Source organism: Sus scrofa, chromosome 4 (genome assembly GCF_000003025.6).
Source record: "Sus scrofa isolate TJ Tabasco breed Duroc chromosome 4, Sscrofa11.1, whole genome shotgun sequence".
Classification (NCBI taxonomy): domain Eukaryota; kingdom Metazoa; phylum Chordata; class Mammalia; order Artiodactyla; family Suidae; genus Sus; species Sus scrofa.
This window is the reverse complement of record NC_010446.5, coordinates 89,084,163-89,107,344: the sequence shown is the minus strand read 5'-3', so window position 1 is coordinate 89,107,344 and position 23,182 is coordinate 89,084,163. Positions and strand designations below refer to the sequence as shown.

Below are 23,182 nucleotides of genomic sequence, written 5' to 3'. Positions count from 1 at the left end.
TTTTAACCGTAAAAACATTTGAGGAGCAGCAGAGTAAGGATCGGGTTGTCTCTGCGAGAGAGTTGGATCGCTGCTGATGTGGGGTTCTATTCCCAGACCTGCTGCAGCTGGTTAAGATCCTGCATTACCGCATCTGTGGTGTAGATCTCAGCTGCGGCTCAGATTGGATCCCTGGCCCAGGAACTTCCATACACAGGGGATGCAGCTGAAAAAGAAAACAAAACAAACAAACGGATTGTTTTTGAAAAGGTAGTATATAAAAGTGATAAAAATATAAATTCACATAGAATATAATTAAATATGAATTTATATAAATATAAATTCATACAGAGAACACAAACAGATGGTTGAGGGAGAGAGGGGTGGGGGCAGAGAAATAAAGGAGGGATAGAAAATAAAAAATAAAAAAAGGGTTCCTGCTGTGAACTGCGATTGATATTATCTCTGCAGTGCCAGGATGCAGGTTCCATTCCCCCTCTATAGCACTGTGGGTTAAAGGATCTGGAGTTGCCACAGCTGTAGCTGCAGCCTAGAGTAGTTGGCAACTGCAGTTCAGATCTGATCCCTCGCACTGGGAACTCCATATGCTGTGGGGCAGCCAGAAAAGAAAAAAAAAAAAAAGTGTGTGTGTGTGTGTGTGTGTGTGTGTATATATGTTTAAATCTTATTTCATATCTATATGAGATAATGGGTGTTCACTACATTTATTTTGGTAATCATGATGTAAGTCAATCATTATGCTGTACACCTTAAATTTATACAATGCTATATGTCAATTATATCTCAATAAAACTGGAAGGGGGAAACAACTGCTAGAATAAAAAACAGGAGTTCCCTGAGTTTCTATCCGGGTGCAGTGAAAACAATCCAAGTAGGAACCATGAGGTTGTAGGTTTGATCCCTGGCCTCGCTCAGTGGGTTAAGGATCGGGCGTTGCCGTGCGCTGTGGTGTAGGTTGCAGATGAAGTTCGGATCTGGCGTGGGTGTGGTTATGGTATAGGCCAGCAGCTACAGCTCAGTTCAACCCCTAGCCTGGGAACCTCCATATGCTGTGGGTGTGGCCCTAAAGAGGTTTAAAACAAGAAAAAAGAAAGAAAGAAAAAGAATAAAAAACAAATGAAGACTGGCTTTGAAAATTCCCTGAGCAGATAAAACAAGTTTAGTTATACAAGCAATGCTTAATTTAGCTTATTTTATAAGACAAGGGAGGCTAACTTGTCCTGAGTCACTTCTTGTTTATACCTCTGGAAATCATAGGCAAAACTTAAATTGTTCCCCAAAATTAGTGTAAGGTAACCACCAACCAATTTCCTATCACTTAAGAAAATTCTAATATTGTAACCAATCATTGAAAAATAAGCAGTCACTGCCTCCTCACTAATACAAGCTTCTTTATAACAATACAGTTGTCCCTTTACATTCATGGGTTCCACATTCTTGGATTCAACCAAGCAAGAATCAAATAAATTCAGAAAAAAATATTCCAGAAAGTTCCAAAAAGCAAAATTTGAATTTCCTACAAGCCAACAACTATTTACATGGAATTTACATTGTATTTACAGCTATTTACATAACATTTACATCGTATTAGATATTGTAAGTAATTTAGAGATGATTTTAAGTATATGGGAGGATGTGAGTAGGTTCGAGGCAAATACTATACCATATTACATAAGGAACTTTGGCATTCAAGGATTTTGGTGTCTGAGTGGGGATCATGGGACCAGTCCCCCCCAGATGTGCAGGGATGATGCTATATCCCTTTCCTCCATGTTTTGGTTTGAGTGCTCCTGGTTCGTGAACTTTTTCATTCTGTGCACAATAAACTTTTGCTAACTACAACTTTGATGATTCATTGGTTTTACTTTTTTTGTTTTGTTTTTTCCTTTTTAGGGCCGCACCGGAGGCATATGGAAGTTCCCAGCCTGGGGGTCAAATGGGAGCTACACCACAGCCACAATAATGTGGGATCCTAACTGAGTTTGCAACTTACCCCACAGCTCACAGCAACACTATATCCTTAACCCACTGTGCGAGGCCAGGGACTGAGCCTGCGTCACATGGATACCAGTTGGGATTGTTACTGCAGAACCACAACAGAAACACTTCATTTGTTTTACTTCTGTTGCTGAAGTTTTGACAAAGTATACACAAAGAAAAGTAAGTTTTCTTTCCAGCTCTACCCTCAATTCTTCATTGTCGTGGCCTGTGCACGCAGGTTAGAAAGAAGAGTTTTCCAGCATAGTGAGGTGAAAAGAAAGAAGAGTGTATTGAGATGAGATGGACTCTGCAATATGATTATCAGATATGACTTCCTGATAATTAGGGAGAGTGGCCCCAGGTGCTTGGTGGTGTCTGTTTTTACAGCCCAGGGAGAGAGGAGGTCTTATGACACACCCATTGATTTGCTGATTGGCTGGGGAAAGATGGGGTCTTCTGATATACTTGCTAATTGGTTGGGGGCATATAAGGTTGCTATAGGGGCCAGGTGAGGAGTGGGCCATATACCTTTCCTAGTTGGGGGTAGGAAGGAGTAGGCCCATTTGCTCAAGGTGGGGGAAGGGGCATTACAATGAGACACGTTGGGCAATGATAAGGGTCTTGTCTTGGCCAGAGGTTTTGTTTTGTTTTTTTTGGGGGGGGGTCAATGCCCATGGCATGCAGAAGTTCCCTGGCCAGGGATTGAACCCACACCACAGCAGTGACTCAGCCACAGCAGTGACAACACCAGATCCTTAACTCCCTGAGCCACCAGGGAACTCCTTGGCCAGAGATTTTGAATTCTATCTCCTTGAAGAGGCCATGAAGCCCAACACCCATTCCTTTTCTCAGAAGCAAGCATAGTTATCAGTTTCTTGTCTGCTTGTCCTAGATAATTAAATATGTATATGTATCTATATGTGCATAAATATAGTTTCACCATTTTTCCTTATTCCAATACTACATGTTATACATACTGCTCTGAACTTGAATCTTTTTTTTTTTTTTTTTGCCTTTTTAGGGCTGCATTTGTGGCATATGGAAGTTCCCAGGCTAAGGGTTGAATCAGAGCTGTAGCCTCTGGCTAGGCCACAGCCACAGCAATGCCAGATCTGAGCTGCGTCTGAAGCCTACACCATAGTTCATGGCAATGTCGGATCCTTAACCCACTGAGCAAAGCCAGGGATTGAACCTGAGTCCTCATGGATACTAGTCATATTCTTTTCTGCTGAGCCATGACAGGAACTCCAAGTCCTTTTCAATTACTATATCTTGGAGACTTTGAACAAACCTAAAAATGGGATGGTGCCCAAGATGCAAAGTGTTTAAAAATTGTCCTACTATGGCTGGGTTCTAAAGCATTTCCAGCTCTTTGACAATAAAGGGAGAAGGCCTATACATGGGAATTATAGATGCTTTTCTGACCCTTGCCATGCATTTGGCTGTTTCTTTCCAAATGAAGGGAAAAGTTTGTTCTGTATTCTTGCTTAAGTTCAGTAGGATGGTGATGTCTGAGATTCCTGACTCATCCAGATGGATGCTGTTTCCCCAGTAGTGTGTATCGCTCTCACCCAAAGCCCCAGGCCTGGGTTGAATTACAGGCCCGTGCAGGGGCCTCTTTGAAAGCCAAGGCTGGGAGTTCCTGTGGTGGCTCAATGGTAATGAACCCAATTAGTATTCCTGAGGACACCGGCTCAGATCTGGTGTGGCTGTGGTGCAGGCCAGCACCTACAGTTCTGATTGGACCCCTAGATTGGAAACTTCCATATGCTGTGGATGCGGCCCTAAAACGCCAAACAAAACATATCAGAGAAAAATAAATAAAGCAAGAGAAGAGTCTGGCACCCATCCATGTGGATAAAGGGCAATGCATTGAGATTTAACACTGTACCTGAGGTTCACCCTCAGAATTATTTAATGTTGTGAATATAGATTTTAGTTTCATACAAAAATTTTAACAAGATGGAGTTCCCATTTTAATAAGCAGGATAAGACCCGGTGTAGTATCTGTGAGGATGTGGGTTTGATCCCTGGTCTCACCCAGTAGGTTAGGGATCTAGTGTTGCCAAGAGCTGTGGGTAGATTGCAGACTTGGCTTGGATCCAGTGTTGCTGTGGCTGTGGTGTAGGTTACAGCTCCGATTGGACCTCTAGCCTGGGAATTTCCATATGCCGCGGGTGGGGCCCTAGAAAAGACAAAACCAAACAAAACCTCTACCCCAGGAACTTCCACATGCCACAAATCTGGCCCTTAAAAAACATTTTTTTTTAAATAAGAAAACTAAAAATGTGGGAGTTCACTGGTGACTCAGCAGGTTGGGGATCCAGTGTTGTCACTAGTGTGGCTCAGGTGGCTGCTGTGTCTCAGGTTCGATCTCTGGCCCAGAAATGCAGATTTAACCAGAAAACAAGCAAACAAAAATATGTATTTGTATAAGTACCCAAAACTGACCTCATTTTTTTTTTTCTGGCCTTGGCATTTGGAAGTTTCTGGGCTAGGGGTCAAACTCTCACCATAATAGTAACTTGGACCACAGCAGTGACAACACTAGATCCTTAACCTGGTGCACCACAAGAGAACTCTCAGAACACACTTCAAATACATGTTTCTTTTTTTCTGAAAAATATTAAAACAATGTTTAACAGTATATTAAGGCATAATTGACATACAAGAAATTGGACATATTCAAAATGTACAAGCTGTTAAGTCTTGACACACAGTATAGATCTGTGAAATCATCCTCACAATAGGGTGCTCAATTTACCCATTGGGCACGGTAAGCATACACCTACAAAAATGTTTCAACCCATTTAAAATTCAAACTGCTTTAATTTTTTAAAGTCCCCCCCCCTTTTGTCTTTTTAGGGCTGCCCTTCAGCATATGGAAGTGAGTCACATCTGCAACTTACACGCAGCTGACCGCAATGCTGGATCCTTTAACCCGCTGAGCCAGGGCAGGGTTTGAATGCACAGCTTCATGGATACTAGTTCATAGTTGGTTACTACTGAGCCACAAGGTAAAGTTTTATTTTGTTTTGTTGGTCTTTTTAGGGCCATACCCACAGCATAAGGAAGTTCCCAGGCTAGGGGTTGAACTGGAGCTGCAGCTGTCAGGCTATACCACAGCCACAGCAACTCAGGAGTCAAGCTGTATTTTCCACCTACACCGCAGCTCACTGCAATGCTGGATCCTTTAACCCACTGATTGAGGCCAGGGATTGAACCTGCATCCTCATGGATACTAGTTGGATTCTTAGCCCACTGAGCCACAGCAGGAACTCCTTTAAAATTCATTTAAATTCAAAATAAAAATAATGATATTTAAAAAACACTTTTATATAATATTAATACATTAATCTTTATACCAATGCATCCATAAAATATTTTATATTAATCAATTATATATTTAATGTTATATATAATCATATATTATATTTTATATACTCAAACATATGTTATATATAAACAAACTATATTGATAAATATGAATTTTAAATAGAAAAAATTTTAAATATTTAAATATGTTTATGAAGGGTCCCATGAAGGTCAAAGTGTCTAAGGCCAATGAAAGTCATAATGCAGCCTTGCCACAATTAAGATAGCATATCCATTGTCCTCCCCCAATTTGTGCTTTCTAATCCTTAATTCCTGCTATTCTCCTTCTTCTTGCTAAGTAACCACTGATCTAGTTTCTGTCATCATAATTGTCATTTTCTACAATTTTATATAAATGGAGTTATATAATACTCTTTTTAAGGTTGGGCTTCTTTTGCCCAGTATAATAGCAATAATAATAGTTGTAACTGGGATTCCTATCTTGGCTCAGAGGCTTGAGAACTGGACTAGTATCCGTAAGGATGAGGGTTCGATCCCGGTCTCTCTCAAGGTGTTAAGGATTCTGCGTTGTTTTGAGCTGTATGGTAGGGTGCAGATGCTGCTAGGATCTGGCTTGACCTTTATCCTGGAAACTTCCAAATGAGGAGGGTACAGTGGGTGTGGCCCTAAAAAAAAAAGAAGTTAGTATTATTTTTTTAGTTGAGTCTTAATTCCATTATATGGATGAATCCTAATTTATCTTCACCTGTTGAGTGAAATGTGAGTTGTTTCCAGCTTTACAAATAAAGCTACTATGAACTTTCGTGTACAAGTCTTCCCATGGGCATATATTTAACTTTCTCTTGGAAATACCTAGGATTAGAATGGCTGTTTTATTGTAGTAGCTTAACTTTCAAAGAAACTGCTAGCCTGTTTTCCAAAGTAGATGTAACATTTTACATTCCCCTCAGCAGTGTATGAATGTTCCAGTTCTCCACATCCTGGACAACCTGGTATGGTAGGCATTCTAAAACATGTGCAGTGATATCTTATTGTGTTTTAAATATGCATTTCCCTAATGATTAATGATGTGGAACATCTTTAGATGTAATTATTTGCTCTCAGTCTATCTTCTTTTAAGAAGTGTCTGTGCAAACTGTCTATTAGGGAGGAGGGGTGTGAAAATAACATAAAAAAATAACCTTTAAAAGAAAATATGCACTGTTTCCACCCGAATTAGAGCCAAGGGACTTAGAATTCCCTGCAGGGAAAGACTCAGGAGGAGGGAGGGAGAAAGAATCTCTATGACTAGGAACTAAGCGCTGAATGCATGGGGACAACTTAAATTGAGAAAACAAACAGTAAGGGCAGGTTTGGTGGGGATGATAGAGCGACTTGTGACACTGGCTCCACAACTATATTCCATTCATCCCTCTGGACAGCAGGGTAAAGAGACCCACCATCAACTTAAAGCGAGATAATGCCAGGCACACAGTTGAGTTGATACAAATTTGCAAATTCTCTGGAGGAGACAGCCCCTTGCAATCCCAGCCAAAGAGACCGAAGCTTGAGCAGAGTTGGAGTAAGGGACCCGTCTGAATTTCAAGACACCACTTCCGAACCAGAACTTGGTCCTCGGGAATGTGGATCCTAATCGATGACTTCATCTGAGCAGCCAAAAATGCTTTACACTTCCGGTGTCAGGAAAGATAGGACAAAATCTGTATGGGCCCAAACAGCTGTAAAAGTGCCTCCTAAACAAGTTTCACTACCCCAGAGGGACTGAGTCCCTCTGTCGGCAACAGAAAATTTAAACAGCTTGTTTCCGCCCGGTTTCGAACCGGGGACCTTTCGCGTGTGAGGCGAACGTGATAACCACTACACTACGGAAACCAGGCTGACAGTCTCGCTTCAGAAAACACCCTTGAAAAACAGAAGCTCTTTACTGTGTCCTTGGTCCGCGAAAAAAGTACCCAGGTAGGTCGACCACAGCTCCGCCTCACCCACGCGCCAGGAGGTAGCGGGCACGGCCCGGATGCGCACCCAGCATCGAGGCCATAGACACAAGGTGAACTCAATCTTACCTCATCAGGAAACTTCCCGCACAGGGGGAGCTCCCAGCTAGTGTAGCTGCTGTTGAAATCCCGCCTTTATGGGCCAGGGCTCCAGGCTTCCTCAAATGCCCTCATGCAGTTTTCTGAGTCCTGCAGGTTCCGGAGGAATGCTTGGCGGGAAGAGGGGACCGCCCTGGGATCTAGTCACCCGCTGGCACTTAGTGAGCGTCCCTGCACTGGAGAAAAAATGATGCAGTAACTACGGGTGTCAAGAGATTTAGATGACAGACTTGGCCAAGATAAGGTAAACCAGCTCATAAGTGAAACAATAAATATACACCTTAGGTTTGCCCAGCACTTATCTTAGAAGGCACTTGTAGAAGAAAAACTCAGCCTTCTCCTTCCTATCTCTTTCTTCCCTTTACTACTCACACCAGCACTTCACTTCTGGTCAACAAGTTTGTAGATGATTTCCCCCATTCCAAGAAATTCTGTGTCTCTGACACCAGCTGGGTGTTCTACAATTTAATTCAATTTTGACACTGTCTGCTTGGAGAGAGAGTGGGATCCACAGATGCCTCTACCCACTTCAGTTGCCAATCTCAAGGCAAAGTCATCACCTGAACTTTTAAAAAATTGAAGTATAGTTAATTTGCAATACTTGCTAGTTTCAGGTGTACAGCAAAGTGATTTGGTGATACATACATATGTATATATCTATATTCTCTTCAAAAATTATTTTCCAGTAGTTCATTACAAGATATTGAATACAGTTCCCTGTGCTATACAGTAAATCCTCGTTATTTATCTATTTTGTATATAGTAATGTGCATTTGTTAATCCCATATTCTTAATATATCCCACCTCCCCTTCCCCTTTGGTAACCATAAGTTTGTTTTCTATGTCTGCGAATCTGTTTCTGTTTTATAAATAAGTTCATTTGTACTATTTTTTTAGATTCCACATATAAGTGATGTCATGTAATATCTTTTTACTTCACTTAATATGATATTCTCTAGGTCAATCCATGTTGTTGCAAATGGCATTAATTCATTCTTTTTTATGACTGAGTAGTATTCCACTGCATATATGTACCACATTTTTTTATCCATTCCTTTCTCAATGGATATTTAAGTTGCTTCCATGTTGCAACTATTGAAAATAGTGCTGTGAGAGTTCCTGTCATGGCTCAGTGGAAACGTATCGGACTAGTATCCATGAGGACGTAGGTTCAATCACCGGACTTGCTCAGTGGGTTAAGGATCTCACATTGCCAGTGAGCTGTGGGGTAGGTAGTAGATGTGGTTCTGATCTGGCATTGCTGTGGTGGTGGCATAGGCCCAAGGCTAGAGCTCCAATTTAACCCCTAGCCTGGGAACCTCTGTATGCCTCGGGTGCGGCCCTAAAAAGACAAAAAGAAAAAGAAAAGAAAATAGTGCTGCTATGAACATTGGGGTGCATGCATCTTTGCAAATTAGAGCTTTCATCTTTTCCAAGTACATGCCCAGGAGTGGAACTACTGTATCATGGTAGCTTTTTTTTTTTTTTTTTTTTTTTTGGTCTTTTTAAAGGCTACAACTGCAACATATGGAAGTTCCCAGGCTAAGGGTCAAATCAGAGATGCAGCTGCCGTCCTACAGCACAGCCACAGCAACGCCAATCTGAGCTGCATCTGTAAACTACACCAAAGTTTGTGGCAACACTGGATCTTTAACCCACCGAGCAGGGCCAGGGATTGAACACACATCCCCATAGATACTAGTTGAGTTCATTACTGAGCCACAATGGGAACTCCCTCTTCTAGGGGTTTTGTGGTATCCAGTTTTCTGACTCACTGGCTACACATTAGGGGTTCCAATGATTCCCCACATCAAGTTGGATTAATTTGCTGGAGCAGCTCATAGAACTCAGGGAAACACTTACATCAATTTATTAAAGGATATGAGAAAGGATACCGATAAACAGCCAGATAAATCAATACATAGGGAGAGGTCCGGGTGGTTCCCTAATGCAGGAGTTTCTAGGGGAGCTGTAGAGTTGGGGTGCATCATCCTCCTGGTGCGGGTATATTCACCAACACAGAAGCTCTCCAGACTCCATGCTTTTGGTATTTTATAGGCCTCATCATATAGGTATGATCGATAATTAATTCTGTTTTCAGCTCTTTATCCTATTAATACATAGGGCTGAAAATTCCAAGCATTTAATCATGGCTCAGTCTTTCTTGTGACCAGCTCCCATCTAGTATTTATCCAGGAGCTCTCCCAGCGTTGCCTCCTTAGAACAAAAGATGCTCATACTGCTCTTACCACTTAGGAAGTTATGAGGATTTTAGGAGTTCCATGCCAAGATTTGGAGGCAGAGACCAATATGTATTTTTTTATATTTTCTATTCTCTTACAGCCCACCACCCCCTGGTCTCTGGCCACAGACCTCTTCCAGCAAAATGATACATAAGTAGAAAGATACTGACACATTACTAGAATCCCAAGTAATCATTAATAATCATTTCAGTCCATCATCACATTGTATAAGAATGTTCAGGGCAAGGCCACTCGGGTTTGTAAGCTTTCATTCCATTTTGTTAGGTTCCAAAACCAGGCACGGTCTCAGCAAATATATGGTTTAACCCCTTCAGCCATCTAATATAATTGTGTTGAGGTAATATCATTTCTTGCTCTGAGCCTATTTCAAGGGGTTAATGTAATATTGGATTTTCCTTATTACAGAACTCACTTATTCATTATTTTATTGTTAGCTACTACTGTTCTTCCTTCTCTCCACTTATACCCAAACTCTTTTACCTTTGGAAGGGATTTGGTCTAGCCTCCGTACTGCTCTAGATTGCAGGCAGTAGTACTAGCCTAGCATGGGCCTCCCCCTCAGTCCATTTCTATTCAGGTAGGTTAAGGTTACACAGGTGCAGAACCAGTAAGCTATCTTAACCACCAGGCAGTATAGCTGCCTTCACTATTAGCCCCAATTTTGTCAGATGAGGTGAAGGCACATTCTGCCCCATCAGGCCCTTAGGAATTCTGACATAAAGATCAGAAATATAGTTGCAGCTTTTGCTTAGAAATCATCCCTGCTTTCAGCCCTAGTTAGAGCCCTGGTCCTATAACCACTGCTTCAGGTAGAAGGAGACAAAAAAGTTGAAATGATGTGGGAAGAAAGATTACTAGCACCTTCCTCCACCCCATCCCTCAGATCCACCAGAAAAAAAGGAGAAATATATCCAGTAGGGACACTCCTTTAGTCCCTCTCATCTTGAGTGTAAGCACAAAGTTTGATTCCGGTTTAGTGGGTCTAATTAATGCATTGCTTGAAGAACGTTTTTATATGCCTTCTGTTTTACAATACTAGATAGGGAAAATGTTCCCCAGTCAGATAGTGTCCACTCCCATAATGCAATCAGGTAGAAGACATGCAACCACTTCACATAAAATCTGTTCAAACATACCCATTCTACTACAAACTTTTACTGTAATTCCATCATCCCCTTACACTTCAATGGTAGCCTCCATTAAGGGTTCATCAACAGGTTTTGGTTTTACAATACTAGTCAGGGGAAGTGTTCCCTACCCAAACATAATAACCATTCCGAGGAAAAACTCAGGTAAAGGAGGCACAACTTTACATAAAACTTGTTTAAACATTCCCACTTTTATAATCTTATCAGCACTCATATTTTTATGTTCTCTCCAATCTAACTATAGCCTATGTCAGGGTTTCACAAATAGGTTTTGGTACCATTGTGAATGGGGCTCCTGCATCAAGGGGTCCTGGAAAACTCTTTTTCATCTCTGACCATTTCACTCACTCTTGTGCAAAAGGCTTTGGGTCTCCAGTGAACAAAGCCTTTTGCACAAGAGTGAGTGCAAATGAAGGACTAAGCTAAGGGATCCTAGCCCTTTTTTGTTAATCTTTAACTTGATTAGTCTCTTTGACCTTGACCCAGGCAATGGTCTAGACCCAGACAACCCACAGTAGGGTTTCTCATGAAAATCTTTGCCTTCTGGCTTTTAAAATTACTCCAAACTGGGGTAAATGGAGCAGGGTTGGCTTGGGGCCTTTTAATATTGGGTAACCAGCAGGGATCACATTGATCCACCTTACTTTCTATTGTGTTGAATCAGCACCTTTGTTTCAACACCATCAATGTCTGCCATAGTCATCCTTTTTTAAAATAACCATCTAAAGAGTTGCACCCAGCTGGATAGAGCTTGAGAGTTCTTTGAATCTCCTTGCTGTCTCCCCCCCCCCTTTTTTTGTCTTTCTCTCTTTTTAGGGCCACACCTGCAACATATGGAGGTTCCCAGGCTAGGGGTCCAATTGGAGCTGTAGCCACCAGTCCATGCCAGGGCCACAGCCATGTGGGATCTGAGCTGTGTCTGTGACCTACACCACAGCTCACAGCAATGCCGGATCCTTAACCCACTGAGGGAGGCCAGGGATCGAACCTGCGTCCTCATGGATGCCAGTCAGGTTTGTTACCATTGAGCCATGACAGGAAATCCTCCATTTTCTTTTTAATTATTTTAATGCCATTGGTGGCAGTAAGATCACACAAGGAAGCTGAGACATCGAATCTGATAAGGCTTTTTGGATTCTTTTTGCAGGAGTAACGTCACATGGGGTGTCCATGCAACAGGGATTTTTTTTTTTTTTGGTCTTTTTGCCATTTCTTGGGCTGCTCCCGTGGCATATGGGATGTTCCCAGGCTAGGGGTCCAATCGGAGCTGTAGCCGCCGGCCTACGCCAGAGCCACAGCAACTCGGGATCCCTGACCCACTGAGCAAGGGCAGGGATCAAACCCGCAACCTCATGGTTCCTAGTCGGATTCGTTAACCACTGCGCCACAACGGGAACTCCCGACACTGTTAATTAAATCATTTACCATAACCTGGGTGAACAGGCATATTCAGCAGGGGAATATCCCAGTCATCACAAAACCAATTGCACGTGGCTTACATGAGAAGCATATCAACTGCTCATGTGGGGTGCTCCATTTGGCATTTATACAAGGAGTTGGGCAGTCTCCCTTCTCAGGACAAACAGATTTTACGGTGGCTCTTATGCAGTCCACCAGGCTGGCTGTTCCCTCAGGATTAATCTCCTGTGTGTCTGGGTCATGTATTACCATCTGTGATTGTTCAATAGTGAGCAGTGGTCCTGTATCAATGTAAATGTGCTCTTCTACTCTGCAGGATTCCAAACCAAAGACACAGCTCTTGAATCACCCACTCTCACCATCCATTTTAGTAAAGGTTCTTCAGGAAGCTGATGATTCTGATATGAGACAACCCTTTCAAACTATACCTCATGGTTTCAGTAGTTTCTTGGTTTTGACCTCCTCCCACATTGACTACCTTCTTGCTAACCGAAGGCCTTAGGGTACTTTCTGTTGTCGTGTCATAATTTTTCCCATTGTGGCCAGCTTTGAGACTAGTGGCTGAAGTTCAAACTAACCCAGAGCTTGAATGAGCATCAAGTTCTGACCTGGCACTTTCCTTATTTTAGCCATTACAGATAACAATGACCAAAGGACTGTATGTTTAGCATGCTTCTTATTTGTATGCATTTCCTTACATGCTCAATGAACCAACTTCTCAGGACTCAGGTTTATTCCCAACTCTAAATTCCGTTTGTGAAAGCTCCCACCCCAGTGCAGTGGGTTAAGAATCCGACTGAAGCAGCTTAGGTCACTTTGGAGGCATGGGTTCACTCCCCAAGCATTGCTTGTAGGTCTCAGCTGTGGCTCAAATTCAATCCCTGGCCCCTGTGACTGTGGCCATAAAAAATGTTTAAAATAAGTGAATGAATTCCATTGGTAACTTTAAGCTTTAGTAATGGATTGAAGTGTGGCTGGCCATAGTTTAATACCGTGGGTGACTAGGTAACCATCCAGGGATCAAGGTTTCCTGATTCACTGTGCTCTCCTCATTCTCTTTCCAAACCACAAGTTTCCATGAGCCAGGGTGGTTCTCGTAAATCCCACTTTACTGACACCAGCTGTAATTTGGAAAAACCTTGGTTTTTTCCTTTCCTATGTCTTTCTTTCCTGTGAGTCTCCTATATTATTCATACACTTCATTCTGTTGCCAAATGTGAGGAGGTTTTTTCTCCCCCACACCAAGTAATCCTTTGTGATGCCAGCTGGGTCCTACAACTTAACTCCATTCTTTTTTTTTTTTGTCTTTTTTTTTTTTTTTGTCCTTTTTGCTATTTCTTGGGCCGCTCCCGCGGCATATGGAGATTCCCAGGCTAGGGGTCCAATCGGAGCTGTAGCCACTGGCCTACACCAGAGCCACAGCAATGCAGGATCCGAGCTCCGTCTGCAACCTACACCAGCTCACGGAAATGCGGATCATTAACCCACTGAGCAAGGCCAGGGACCGAACCTGCAACCTCATGGTTCCTAGTCAGATTCGTTAACCACTGCGCCACGACGGGAACTCAAACTTAACTCCATTCTGACACTACAGAGTGTCAGAGAATTGCTTGGTGTGGGGGAAAATCTCCATACATTTGGTGAGCAGAGTGAAATGCTATGTAAGAAGTAAGGGAGACTCAACAGGGAAGGAAACACACCGTGGGAAAGAACTGGGTTTTTTCCTACATAGAAGGAGGAGAACTGAGGTTTTTCTCCTTTTAGCACTTTTACACTCCCTCACATTCAATTAATTTTTATCACTCTGCTACGAGGGAAGTAGTAAAGACGTTTTAAAATGCGGAAAGATGGAAAAAATGTGGAAAGATGAAGAGACTGAGCTAAGTAAATTTGACTTGCTTAAGACAAAACAGCCAGAGTTCCTGTTGTGGTGCGGAGGTAACATAACTGATTAGTATCCCTGAGGACTCAGGTTCGATCCCTGGCCTTGCTCAGTGGGTTAAGGATCTGGCATTGCCACGAGCTTTGGTGTAGGTCACATACCCAGCTTGATTTGCTGTTGCTGTGGCTGTGGTGTAGGTTGCAGAGGCTGCCTGGATCTTGCATTGTTGTGGCTGTGTGTTACGGCCAGCTGCTACAGCTTTGATTCAACCCTTATGGAATTTCCACATGTCACGGGTGCGGCCCTAAAAAAAAAAAAAAAAAAAAGACCCCAAAATGCCTTGTGTAAAATGATAGCCGAGGTCAAATGACTTCATCTTCTCAGTGGTGTTGGTTGGAGAGATAAGAAGTAGAGACAGTCTGAGGATACCATGTGAGAAAGGCATTAGGAAATTAAGAGAAAGGTAAGAGAATTACCTGTTGTTGGATGAAATGTCTAGAGTTCTGGAATGGTACTGTGTTAGGTGACTGCTCCAGGAGCTCTAATCTGGCAAGAGCCCGGAGGAGAAAGTGGGTGTGGGATAAATAAGCAAAGGAGGAGCATTAGGGAGCTGGGAATAGTGATGTGAAAGCACCAGGGGAGGAGATACTATGAGTTAAGGATGTGTCGAATGTGAAAAGACCTCAGAAATGGCTAATGGACTGAATTCTCAGTGGATAGTAGAGAGTCTATCAGGTTAAGTCACATTAACAGAAAATTTATAAATAGGCTTAATAATACAGGGGAAATATTGCCTCACAGTCCTAGGTAAATCTGGGCTTCAGGCAAGCCTTGATACAAGACTCAAAAAATTCTCTGGTTTGGAGTTCTTATCATGGCTCAGTGGTTAATGAATCCAATTAGTATCTGTGAGGATGCGGGTTTGACCCCAGCCTTGCTCAGTGGGTTAAGGATCCGGCGTTGCTGTGAGCTGTGGTGTAGGCCAGCAGCTGCATCTCAGATTCGACCCTTAGCCTGAGAACGTCCATATGCCATGGATGCAGCCCTAAAAAAATTCTCTGGTTTCTATCCATCCTTCTTCCTCAATATGGACTCTATTCATAAGTAGGCTTTCTACTCATGTTCTCAAATGCTACCATCAGCAACTTGGACTACAGACTCCCTTGTCTGCATCTATCAAGAAAAGTGTTTATTTCTTTCAGAACTCACTATTGAATAGTAATTGTACTGCAGATAAAAAGGATGGGATGTGCTTCTTAGTTTAAGACAATCAGGGCCTACTCCTGAAGTTAAAGGTAAGATTAATCCCATTTAAACTTTATAGCTTACAAATGCAAGGTATTTTTTTTTTCTTTGTTTCTTTCTTTTTTTTTTTTTTTTTTCTGATTCAGGGCCAGTCCTGCGGCACATGGAAGTTTCCAAGCTAGGGATTGAATCCGAGATGCAGCTGCCAGCCTACACCACAGCTACAGCAGTGCAGAACTCAAGCTGTGTCTGCCAACTACACCGCAGCTCATCACAATGCCAGATCCTTAATTCACTGAGCAAGGCCAGGGATCGAACCCACAACCTCATGGTTACTAGTCGGGTTCGTTACCTCTGAGTCACAATGAAAACTCCTCAGGGTATTCTTAAGAAGGGAAAAGGGGATGGGAATGCTGAGGTGGCAACCCTCAAAAGTTTTCTGTGGAAGATAAGACCACAGTCTGCTAGAGCATGATATACTTTTATTTTATTTTATTTTGTCCTTTTTTTTTTTTTTCTTCCCCCCAGGGCTTTACCTGCAGGATGTGGAGATTCCCAGGCTAGGGCTCAAATTGGAGCTACAGCTGCCGGCCTATGCCACAGCCACAGCAACACGAGACCTGAGCCATGTCTGTGACCTACAGCACAGCTCATGGCAACGCCAGATCCTTAACCCACTGAAAGAAGCCAGGGATCGAACCTGCAACCTCATGGTTACTAGTCGGGTTCATTAACCATTGAGCAATGATGGGAACTCTGGCACATACTTTCAGAAATTAGAACAGAATGTGAGGAGAGGTTCTCCTCTAAAGGACTTTTCCTCAGTAGTTTCCGTTATGTGAGGTCAGATGAGACCTAGGATAGCCCAGAACACCAGGACTCTCCCCTCATACCCCCAGAGGCCACTTTCAATGTGGGCTAGTCTTTGACTCTCCTCTCCTTGCCAGGAACTGGGGAGCCTGTGCCAGGGCCTTTCCCCATGATCGGTCTCTGAGAAGGCAGAGCTTTCACACATCTGATCTTAATGGTCAGTGGGACTCTGGGAAAGTCCTGAGAGATGAGCGAGGTGCCTGAGTTCACCCCCATCACACCTTACCTGGCTCAGGAAAAATCACCCATCTACTCATCACTATTTCTGGCCAGAGTTTCTCCCTAAGGCAATGCCCTGGGGGGAGCTACTTCCCTGAGTACACAGTGATGTTGTCATATTAATCACGTCTTTCTGGGCAGAGGTGGTGGCAATCTTAAAACAACAGGAATTTGTAGTTCCTTCCCCATTCTGAGTTGAATAACCAAAGTTTCTTGGCTCTTAGAGCCTCTCATATCTCTCACCCCCCTCCCACTTCCTTCTAAAATTTGCTTCTGTCCTTGACTCTTTGCTATCCCATCTTCCACTACATCCTTTTTTTGTTTTTAATTTTTTTGATTTCTAAAAATTTTTTAAATTACTCAGTGGCACTACATCCTTCTTCTCATGACCCTAATGCTCAAGCCACCATCCATATACTTGCAGGTCACATTCGTAGATCTTTAATCCAACACCACATTTCTGCACTTAGATTCCAGCTTCCGCAACTTCACATTGCAAGTAGGTCTGAATTGTATGATTCTTTTCTTTTTCTTTTTTCTAGGGCCACACTTGCAGCATATGGAAATTCCCAAGCTAGGGGTTGAATTGGAGCTGCAGCTGCCAGCCTACACCACAGCCACAGCAATGCTGGATCCAAGCCACATCCGTGAACTAGACTAACAGCCCATGGCAACCTTAACCCACTGTGTGAGGCCAGGGACCGAACTCACGTCCTCATGGATACTAGTCAGGTTTGTTACCACTCAACCACAGCCAGAACTCCTGAAGTATATGATTCTAAAAATGAAAATAAGGGAGTTCCTGTCATGACGCAGTGGAAACAAATAAGACTAGTATCTACGAGAATGCAGGTTCGATCCTTGACCTCGCTCAGTGGTCTGGGGAGCCAGTGTTGCCAGGAGCTGTGTTGAAGTTTGCAGACATGGCTCAGATCCTACATTGCTATGGCTGTGGTGTAGGCCAGCAGCTGTAGCTCTGATTCGACCACCAGCCTGGGAACTTCCGCATTCCTAAGTGCAGCCCTAAAAAACAAAAACAAAATAAAATGAAATAAAAACTAAAATAAGAAATCATTCCCTCCCTCTGTGCGACACTAGGGTCCTTGCTTCCTTTCTTCCCAATTCCTTAGTGCTAGTGGGATGTAACTGCCTCTTTCTCCCAAAGTTGAGGCCCAGACACGAGTAAAACCAAATTCACCACTTGAGAGAAGTGAGAATGGCTTGAGGGAATGGAGAAAGGAGCAGGGGTGGGTGTTGGGGAAAAGAGTTCCCTGATAATTTGAACTAATGATTCCTGCTAGGGAAGTCAGCCTGATGTCCTTATTTCAGTAAACTGCTCTGAAGCCCAGTGTCATCACTTCTTTCTGAATTTTAAACCCAGATGCTGGGTTTGTTCAAGATATAAGTTCAATATGACAGTGAGCTCCAAAGCTCTCCCTGAATATGATTCTCAAGGAGTACTAAATACCCCATGGGAGGCAGAGTAACATCTGGGGACCTGAGAGTCAGAGGACACGTCCCTCAATCTCCTTCCCTTATAGACAAAACACAAAAATATCAGTGATAGGCCATGGCTTGCCACAAAGAATCACTAGTTTTTAACGAGTACCATGTGATTTTTAAAATATGAAAAATGAAAGTTACACAGAATAAAAAAAAAAATCAGTTTTACCAATGAATGTAGTTTCCCTGGATTCTTTGTAGTTCTAAAAGCTGTTAACTTTTCAGAGTTCTGTACAGCCTGGGCAATTTTCACGAACCCTCTGCATTTCTACCAGTGGGACCTGCCATTAAGAAGTTCTTCAACAGAGAAATTCAGATGATCAATTATACTTTTATAAAGCCTGGAAAGGCATACTTATTGATTGATAATTATTTAATAATCATTACTATTATAAGAGTAATGTGTTAGTATAATAGTAAAAATAATAATTATTATTTTTTTAGGGGAACCTGAGACATATGGAAGTACAGAACTAGGGATCAAATCTGAGCTACAGCTGTTGACCTACACCACAGCCATAACAACTCCAGACCAAGACTCGCTTGAGCTTATGCTGCAGCTCAAAGCAATGCTTCATTCTTAACCCTCAGCAAGGCCAGGTATGGAACTCATTTCCTCATGGATAAAATTTGGGTTCCACACGGCTGAGCCACAATGGCAAATCCATCTTATATCTTCATAAACTAACTGTTGATGGGCACGTAGGTTTTTTTTTTTTTTTTTTTTTTTGTTGTTGTTGTTGTTGTCGTTGTTGTTGCTATTTCTTGGGCCGCTCCCGCGGCATATGGAGGTTCCCACACTAGGGGTTGAATCGGAGCTGTAGCCACCGGCCTATGCCAGAGCCACAGCAACTCGGGATCTGAGCCGTGTCTGCAACCTACACCACAGCTCACGGCAACGCCGGATCGTTAACCCACTGAGCAAGGCCAGGGATCGAACCCGCGACCTCATGGTTCCTAGTTGGATTCGTTAACCACTGCGCCACGACGGGAACTCCGGCACGTAGGTTTTTTTCATGTTTTGGCTATTGAAGGTAATGGTGATATAAACATGGGGGTGGAATATACCTTTCTGAATTAGATTTTTCAACCTTTTGGCAATATATTCACAAGTGGAAGTGATAGTTCCTAAGGGAGCTCGCCTTTGAACGTTTCAAATATCATGACCAGTCCCACCCTTCCGGACCCAACAGACACATGATTCATCTCTCTCTCTCCTCCCTCTCACACAGGCAGAGAGAAACACATAGCCCCATGAGAAGTGATGGTGGTTGCTGCTGATGAGAGAGGTTATATATGTCTCTGGGGCAGTGGGATCGCCCACCTCATGTGCAGGGTGCCTAGCCCCTGTCTCCAACTCTGTTTCTGCCCTGCCCTGCCCTGCTTCCTACCTCTCCCCTCCCCACAGCCTCACTCCCGTTTAGCCTGAGCACGTTGCCGCACAACACAGCAGTCTGGCCCGCTCTCCTGCCGCTCCACGGGGGTCTTCTCCCGCCACCTCCCTGGCACCACAGCCCACTCACACCCGCTGCTTGCCACTCTCCCTTCTGCCCAGCCTCTGGGCACGGGCTCCTCCACCTGCCATGATTCCCCTGTACCCCGGGCCCCTGTCTCACACATCCTGCCCGGAAGACGCACTGGCGCTGGTCCTGGCCGCCCTCGTGGCCCTCAGACCCACTCCTACACCATGCCCAGCCCTAACCCAGATCCCGCGCAGGGCGGGGCAAGGGCCACCACCGCCGCTTCACCCAGGCTTCTGCAGAGCCCCTGCCTGAGTGACCCGGCGGCCCTCGCGGCCAGGTCCCCGCAAGACCCACACCTCCCGTTGCTGCCCCGCCCAAGCTCCGCCGGGACACCGCGGTCGCGGTCGAACTTTTCCTCCCACCTTCCAGCAGGCGCTTCACGCCCACCCCCACTCTACGGGGTCGTTTTACTCTGTTCCCAAACTTGCACGGGGCGGCCACCAACCACGGCCACAGACACCTTCGTCCTGCCCTGTCACCCACCCACGCTCACTCCCAACGCACCGGCGAAGGGCTTGAGGTAACCTCCTGTGGTGATGGGAAGCACCCCTCTGCCCACAGGGGCTCCTTTCCATGGGGGGTCCCGCTTTGTCAAAACCCATCTCGTGTACCGCCGCCACCGTGCCACCTCTGCCGCCACCGTGCCATCTCTGCCGCCGCCGCCGCCACCGCCGCCTCAGGTTGGTGCCATTCACCGGCAGTCCACTTTGCCTCCTAAGGCAGAAACATGCCAACGGGCATGAAAACCTCCACTGACAGAGGCTGAAAGCAGACTGGTGTCTGCCATTTACCTTGGGGGAGTATCCAAGGGGGACCACGAAGATAGGTTGCAGAGAGAGGTGGAATGGACTCTGGGTAGCTAGGTGGCTGGGCAAGAATGGGGTCATGTTAGACGTCATGTCTAGGGGAGAGGGGTGTGTGTGTGTGTGTGTGTGTGTGTGTGTGTGTGTGTGTGTGTGTTGTGGGAGGGAGGGAGGTATTCTCAAGGTAACATTCTTGCCTCTCTGTGATAGGACTGAGAGCATGGTAATGTAATTAGACTACAGTGTTGGCTGGGGCTGGTAGTCCACCCTTTCAGGCGTCTGCTTCCACCTGCTCCCGCCTACTGGGCTAAGGATTCCTGACTGGCCTCCCGAATCAGCCCGCTCTCTTACCTCCACTACCGTGTGTGTGTGTGTGTGTGTGTGTGTGTGTGTGTGTGTGTCTCCAGGCACGCATGAGTGTCCACACTCATGGTCCCATCTCCACCACCCGGCATGGTTTGTCTGGCTCTAGCTCCCCTACCCTGCCCAAGACCACCAGGAGCTTGAGACCAAATGAGCAGTCCACGGAAGGCGAAGCCCGCCCAAGACCTAAACAGGCTGCAGCAGGTTGCTGGCAAGGGGGGCCAGATAAGAAACTGTGTGTCCCTCCCCTTGGCTGACTTGCCAGCGTGAACGCCTCACTAGCGCCTTGCGCCAGCGCAACCACCTCTGCCGCCACCACCCACCGGCACCACCACCGGCACCAGTAAGGACCAGCACCACCACCTCTAACAGAGACAGCAGCGCCAGCACCAGCTCCACAAGCCAGCAACACCGGCAGCACCACTTCCACGCCAGCAGCCTCTGCCGCCGGGGCGGCGGCGGCGGCCGCGGCGGCGGCGGCGGTGGTGGTGGCAGCAGCGAGGGCAAAGGGAGCAGCCGCCATCGCAGGAGCAGCAGCCGCTCAGCACAGGCATCCGAACGAGCACCAGCACCAAGCCCCATCAGGACCAGCGCTCCCAGCGACACCCGCACCCGCAGCTCACGAGGGAAGGAAGAGGGGCCTCGCGGCGGCGCACGCGGCGGCGGGGGCGGTCGGGACCCGCGCAGTGCTGCCAACGAGTCCAGGCACGGTGGAAGCTGCCCGCCCGTGGGCGGCCGGTGGTGGGCAGAGGGGCTGCCCGGGCCGCTGGTGTTGGGGGCTGAGGCAAGCTTCCAGCGGCGGAGGAGGACGGACGCCCGAGGCGTCGAGTGGGCCTCGAGTGGACGAACGTCTGGAGGCCAAAAGGCTTGGCCGGGTGGGTGGAGGATGCCTGGCGCGGCTTGGGCTGGAGGTGGACGGGGCCGGGTGGCTGCCCGGCGAGGGGGACGCGCGTGGGCTAAAAGGGGCGCTTGTGGAGGCAGCGCGCTTTGCGGCAAGTTGGCCGGCGGAGTGGAAGAAGAAAGGCTTCCCTGACCGGGAATCGAACCCGGGCCGCGGCGGTGAGAGCGCCGAATCCTAACCACTAGACCACCAGGGAGCGTCGGGCTCGGCGCCTGGCCTGGCCCTGCTGGACCCAGCACCTCCCTGCCACCCGCTTGGCGCCGCCTTGCTGCCAAGGCCCGGCCTTGCCAGGTCGGGCCGCCCGCCGCACCTGGCGATCCACGGTGGCCTAGCGCTCTCCCTGCTCGCTAGGAGAGACGCCGCGCGCTCGCCTCCGTCTCGCACACGCACACACGCCAAAAGCCACGGGCCTGGGGGCGAGCACCGTGCGCCCTCTTCCCAGCTCTCCCACACAGGGGCCGGGCCGGAGCCCCGCGGAGCTCGGCAAAAATCCCCCAGACTAAACAAAACAAAAGACGGCCCGCTGCGTTGGCCGGGAATCGAACCCGGGTCAACTGCTTGGAAGGCAGCTATGCTCACCACTATACCACCAACGCTGCACAGCCCGGGTCGGGCCCGGACGCCGTGCCCGGGCTCGCCCAAGCGCATTCCCGGCGCCCCGACGCCCTGGCCACCAGCGGCCGCCCACCGGCGCCAGCCCCAGGCCGTGGCCCTCGTCCACCGGCCCCACCGCCGCTCGGGGGCGTCCTCGCTCCCCTGCCGCCCCGAGGCCCTGGGCTCCACGCCGCGCGCCTCAGCTCCCAGCTCCAGGCCACCCGCGTCCCGAACCCACAGGGAAAGGGACTCGTCGGCTTCCCACCGGGCCCGCCTGCCGGGCAGCTGGGCAGCCGGGCAGCCGAGCGTGGCGTCGCAAGGGGCCTCCGGTGCGGCAGGCACTTTGGGCGGGCCGCAAGGTCGCCGGGCGCTGGCCGGGGCGAGAGGAGGCCCTCGCTCGGCCGGGGCGAGGGGTGGACGGCAAGGGCTGGAAGGGGTCGAGGGTGGCAGGTCGGGCACGCCCAGGCGCCCTGCGCCTGCCTGGAGGCGGGGATGAGGAGACGAAGGGCCCTTGGGGCCAGGCGGCTGGCCAGCGAGCGGCGCCAGCCACCAAAAAGGGCGTGTTGCCTCCCCGTCGGGGAATCGAACCCCGGTCTCCCGCGTGACAGGCGGGGATACTCACCACTATACTAACGAGGACGGCGGCCACCGCCCGGCCACCGCCCGGCCACCCGGCCCCTCTCCGGCTGCCTGCCGACGCCTACCCCTGCCCGCGGCCCTCGGCCCGCGGCCCACCATGGGGCCGCCAGCACGTGCCCGCGCCCCGCCCCGACGCCAAAGCACCCCGCGTCCTCCAAAGAAGCAGACCGCGACCCGGACCGCGGCCCGCGGCCCCACCCTCACCCCACCCCCGCCCCTACCTGGCGCTGCAAACTCCCGGTGAGCGCTGCCTGGTGCCCCCACCGTGGGCCCGAGAGGGCAAGCCGGGCTGCGAGGTGGCGGCGGGCGCGCGCCTCGCCACGTCACGGCCCGGGCGAGGGCAGAGGCGCGGGCGGGGGCCGCCGCCAGAGGCCGGCTGGGTGCGGGGCCAGGGCTGCGC

At 47.3% G+C, this 23,182-nt stretch overlaps 4 non-coding genes across 4 annotated transcripts; all 4 read right to left on the bottom strand.

Annotated features, from left to right (window-relative positions):
- TRNAV-CAC lies at positions 7,116-7,188 on the bottom strand. Its single transcript has one exon. It is a non-coding gene; the product is annotated as a tRNA-Val (tRNA).
- Positions 21,674-21,745, bottom strand: TRNAE-CUC. Its single transcript has one exon. It is a non-coding gene; the product is annotated as a tRNA-Glu (tRNA).
- On the bottom strand, positions 22,074-22,145 carry TRNAG-UCC. The gene has a single exon. It is a non-coding gene; the product is annotated as a tRNA-Gly (tRNA).
- TRNAD-GUC lies at positions 22,711-22,782 on the bottom strand. The gene has a single exon. It is a non-coding gene; the product is annotated as a tRNA-Asp (tRNA).